Genomic DNA, 5,597 nt, shown 5'->3' on the forward strand with positions numbered 1-5,597 from the left:
GGGGGGATGGGTGCAACCTCCCAACTCCAGTGGAAGAGGTGGCTAATTATTAGCTCTCGACCACCACAGAATGTTGCAACTGCTACAAAATAAAAAGAGTTTATAACCTCTGAACAGGAACTGGGAATTGCTTATAAATTAGTATCTGGAATCCAGAGGCGATACCCTTACATTTATCTGCTAGGGTAAGTCAAACATTGGTCATTTGTGAGGGTCCTAAACAGAGATCAAACTTTCAGGTCTACTACTATCTTCTCCCACCACCTCTACTTCTGTTTTTATTAAAGGAGTGATTCCATCAGATGCATCTTCCTCCCTTTCCCCAGGAGAGTGTGTGTCAAAATCTCATTGTGTATGATCAAGAAGGAAGAAAAATCTGAACACAATGATTAGCCCTGATATTTTAATGGAAATACTGCACTACAGTCAAGTTTACATTTGTATAGAAATCATCACATGGATAGGTGGCCAAGGATCACATTACAGAATACAAAAAGCAATTTAAAGTAAAAAGAAATCTTGCTACTGTACAGGCAGGGATCAGAGCATGGAGCTCAGAAGTCAGACATCGGGAGGGATGAAAGCTTGTCGGAGAAAAACAGAGTTCTCATTCTTTTGTTTAGGTACAGCAAGTCAGATGCTTTATTAACTCTCACAATTGTGCAGAGGGAGAGAGCTAAGCAGGTCTCTCTCAGGTAACGAATTACAGCAAGCATTTATACCTTTCATTACAGAACTAATGAGGGACAGCTGCATTTTGTTTATACATAGGCCATCTTGATATCTTATTTCCTCACTTGTTTTGACTCTAGCCAACATACAATATTTTCTATACCTTATCTATACAAGGTCACAACGACTTCACACACAGTTCTTTCCCACCCGCCTCACACAATCCTCGCTTCTACAAATCTCGCGTTATTAGGGTTACAGTTAGCCTGACTCTTGCTAACGAGCTGTCATGCATTGCAGTTCCTTTCTGTCAGTTCTTTCTCTGCTTCCACAACCTGTAGGTGAAAACCCTGCTGCAGGAGGAGATTGCCTTGTGTTTTATTGGGTTTTTTTCCTGGGTACCTTGAACAGCAGGAATCCCGCCATGTTAATCCCATTCCTCTCAAATAACATGCAGGCACACACTCTTGGACAAAACACCCACAAAGCAGCAGCAGCTGTTACTTCCAAGCTGGTAAAGTCTAAATCATCCTGACTTCCACTTCCAGATCAGCTTTAACATATATTAAAAAGAAACACCTGAGGGTGGGGTGAGGCACAGGGGAGCGTGTGTAAAACCTTTGAAATGGAAGAGGACACAAGAAAACCCCCTTTCTGTCTGAACACAGCAAAAGGAGGAGAAACGGGACAGGTAACTTATTGCTGGCCAACTCTGAAAACTCCCCCGTGGGCTCTTTACTCTCTTTTCCTCTTTCCATAGGAGGCTCCCATTCATCACAATGGCTGGAATTACTCTCTGTACATTGGCTGCCAATGACTAGTGACCCTTATAGGCCATGCATTTTCACCACTCTGCTCTCCCAGCTGCACAAAGGCTGGAGCCATTGCCTTCCCCCGACCCTCTCTCCCCAATTTCTCCATCTCTCTGCCGGGGAAGGGAAGAGAACTTAGTTCTGAGGGGACAACCAGCTGCCTTGAAATCCCTGGGACAGATTTCAGAAGTGGACTTTGAAAAACAGCAAAGTTGCATTCACAGCTCTCCAGCTGGGACACGGAAGCTGTTCGGGCACAACTGGCAGCATTGTTTTGTGCAAGGAAAGGATGCCTCCTTTGAGGAGAGACAGTGCAGTTGGGTCTGTCGTGGCTTACGAAGTCCATGCCAACTTGTCTGAAAACCAAAATCTTCCAATGCTTAAATATCTGCCAGCACTAAACATCTATGCTTAAAAAATATATATATCCCATTTGTGGATTTCACTAGTGAAATGCATCACACTGCCTACCCGCCTTGCCGTTCTCTCTCTCACACACACACACACAGACATAGACACAAAGCAGCTCTAATGAAATACTGGTTTGGTACTTAGGATGTTTTCTCCAATACTGAGAGGGAAAATATATAAGCACAATCAACCCCAGCTAGGTAGCTCAGCAACACTTCAGATTATGAAGCCAATAATAAAATGGTCAAATGTCCCCTCTCCGCACTGCAAACTGCATGGTGCCTTTCAGAACAGGAACAGGGCCGTGGGTGAGCGAGTGTCTTCCTCAATAAGAACCAAGATGTATTTTTCTTTACAAAAGAAAGGAGAGAACAATTTCCACACAAAAGTACTACAACGATAGCTCCCTTTGGTAAAAAGTGTAATAAATGTCTCCATAGGTCTGTTTGTTGGTACTAACTCTCAAGCCACCTGGTACTATGGTACACAAGAAGCTGGTACAGTTATACTAGCATATCAAGCATATTTCCTTTAATAAAAAAAGGAAACAAATTGACAATATGTACATTTATTTACAAAAAAGGAAGGGGAACATGTTAAAATTGTGTTGTTTCTGCTGAGAGTCCAGTTGTGATAGGCACCTCTGGTTTCACGACATATCTGAGCATGTAACTTTAAATGCACCACTCCGGTCAGGATGTATGCAACATCCAGTTCTCTTCCCTTGAAGTTCAGGCCATTGAGGAGTTAGTCTCAGAAGTGCTGGTGCATATGAGCTAGCTGCATTTCTCTAGGATCACTCAGTTCTGAAAAGGATCCTTCCCTCCACAGTGCACGCTGAAGTCAGAGGCCTGTTGGCAAGAGTTCCAGCTTAGGGTTGTAGAGATCCGTTTTCCTAAACCGAATCCCGCTGGTGACAGGATGTACCAGCTGTGCACTAGTCAACTGGCCATGTTACGGAGATACACAGTGAGGGGAGAAAGGCATCTTCCTCGTTTCCTGGATACGCACACACATACACACACCACGTGATCTTCCCTCACTCAGGGACTTTACGGTGTCTTGAATATTGTGCCGTATTTGACACGGTACTTGTTAATGCTCACAAAGTGCAGGGTCTCTGTATCACAGGTAGTGGTACAGGGCACCAAACCCTCCAACCCTTCTCCCATTAGCCACTTGTTTGTCTCAGCTGCCATTTCACGGGTCACATGCTCCTTGGTCCATTTGTCCACCCAGGCTTGGAATCGCTGGTGCAGCCGCTTGCTCACTCTTTCATGGGACTACAGAAACGGGAGAGACAAAAGATCACGAACATGGGACTACAGAAACGGGAGAGACAAAAGATCACGAAACACTTAAAAAGCGAAAACAAATCCACTTCCCTAGGCCAACAGATTTGAGATGTTTAGCACTGCTGGGGAACTGGGAATACAAACACTGACCCTTGCCGACTGATCAAGGGAAAGCATCAGTAAATTGGAGGCAGTGTATGAACAAGCAGACACAGCCATCCTTATTCCCAACTGGAAATCCCCAAAAGCCTCGTGTTCATGAAAATTAAGTCCGTGAAATCAAGTGCTCAGAAGTCATCAAAGTCAAAAATCATCAAAGGTTTGTTGAACTCTGAACCAGAATGTTAACTCTGCCACAGTGTATATCCTGTATATTGTATGAAATGGATTCAACACTCTGCTAATAATCAAAACAGGGACACACAAAACATACATGTGCACCAGAGCAGAATTAAACACCCAACAGAAGTAATTTCCAGAAGTTCCTGACTTGACTGCTTGATTAGAACCCTAACGCTGCAATAATGCTAAGCTTCTCATATCTTTTCCCTGATTAATGGCAGTGTCAGGTGATGCAAGACTGTGTTCAGCCTTCAATGCAGGGGTTTATACAAAACAATACGGAAACAGTCTCACGTGCGTGCAAGAATTCCAGCTGGAATAGAAGAGGGGAGTGCTGAGACGGATATATTTGTTCCCAACCTCTCACAGCACATGCGCGCATGCACACGGCACCCCCACTAAAATAAAGTTATTTTTGGACCGAAACAGAGCCTAAGAAATTTCAAACCAAAAAGGAATCTGAGTTATGAGTAAGAGTTAGTTAAGTTTAACACTGACTTAATTACAGTAGTCAGTCCCAGTAATTATTACACATATTCCCATAGCTGTGCTATTCTGTTAGAACCTGAACTTCTGAGTCCTGGGAAAATATGCATTGTGACATTTCCAGGGTGGACTGATTTAAATCAGCATTTGTATTTCAGCTGTTTTCTAAAGAAAGATGCACTCATTAGTTGATATACCCATTAAAACACCTTGACTTACAACTAAATAGACACTTTACAGTAGATTTGGTACATCTGTTTGCTACCTAGAAGTGTACACCATAACTATATTTTCAGATTCTTATTAACCAAACACTTTTAGTATGTTAGAAAATGGTGGTTTTGTTTTTTGTTTTTTAAGAGAGGGTCATGGATTCAGCATATTTATTTCTCTTATTATAATCTTCTAAGTTTAGGCCTCAACATATTTTGTATTAAATTCTGATTTCATTTTAAACTGGCTCATTTTTAAAAAAGAAAAACTTATAAGTAACAAAAAATTTTAAAAAGGAATTTTATTTAATTTTTAAAAAAGTCTTCCAATTTTTATCCACCTTGGACCTTTCTGTAATTATGACATCACTGCGGCTATCCTAGTCCCACACCCAGCACTTTCAAGCAGCTGGTCTATTCGTTTGCAGTGCTCCGCTGCCCGGGAGCAACCCTAGACTCCCATTCTCAGTGACTGCAGGGTCGAGGCACAGCTCCTTGATGAGATGAGCTTGGAGGGCTATGTCAGAACACGGGTCAGTTTTTCAGCATTTCAGTTCTTTGCTATCCCCTTTTTTATGCCCACCCTAACAAGGGGGATTAGCAACCAATGTGAGGTGCCCCTAGGCAAGAAACCTACGAGTAAAAGGATGCTAAGAGCTGTCTACTCTAACAGGAGAGTTTGGGAAATGGAGGGGGAGGAAAGGAAGGGTTACATCTCAGGAACATTCAGAGGAAGTTTACAGCGTCCAGTGGACTAAACCATGTCGTGTCCAGTCCTCAAAGCAATATGAAGACTACTAAATGTTACAGGAGAACAACCCCACCCCCCCACCCCGGACACTTTATCTGACTCTCCCCAGATGCCCTTTGGGAGCAAGAGGTTCAGGGAAACACCAGCTGCTCATCCCATTCCTTTCACTCAACTCCTACCTGCTGAGCACGCAGCAGAGCAGTCCTCCTGTACATGTAATCCTCCGATTTGATCATGTACACCAGGGGTCGGCAATCTCTGGCACGCGGCTCGCCAGGGTAAGCACCCTGGCGGCCGGGCCAGTTTGTTTACCTGCTGCGTCGGCAGGTTCGGCGGATCGCGGCTCCCACTGGCCGTGGTTCGCCGTCCCAGGACAATGGGGGCTGTGGGAAGTGGCACGGGCCAAGGTATGTGCTGGCCCCGGCTTCCCGCTGCCCCCATTGGCCTGGAGCGGCGAACCGCGGCCAGGGGGAGCCGCCATCGGCCAAACCTGCCGACGCAGCAGGTAAACAAACTGGCCCGGCCCCAAGGTGCTTACCCCGGCGAGCCGTGTGCCAGAGGTTGCCGAACCCTGACGTGCACCATCTTATAGGGGTTCAGTTTGAATTTACACTCC

The 5,597-nt window shown here is 44.6% G+C and overlaps 1 long non-coding RNA gene across 1 annotated transcript; it reads right to left on the reverse strand.

Annotated features, from left to right (window-relative positions):
* Window positions 1-610: 610 nt before the first annotated feature.
* LOC135980438 (uncharacterized) lies at window positions 611-5,225 on the reverse strand. Its single transcript, XR_010597509.1, has 2 exons — window positions 5,161-5,225; window positions 611-3,178 (listed from the first exon to the last, which is right to left on the reverse strand). It is a non-coding gene; the product is annotated as an uncharacterized LOC135980438 (long non-coding RNA).
* Between the last annotated feature and the right edge of the window lie 372 nt (window positions 5,226-5,597).

The sequence above is a fragment of the Chrysemys picta genome, unplaced genomic scaffold (genome assembly GCF_011386835.1).
Source record: "Chrysemys picta bellii isolate R12L10 unplaced genomic scaffold, ASM1138683v2 scaf3335, whole genome shotgun sequence".
NCBI classification, from domain to species: Eukaryota; Metazoa; Chordata; order Testudines; family Emydidae; genus Chrysemys; species Chrysemys picta.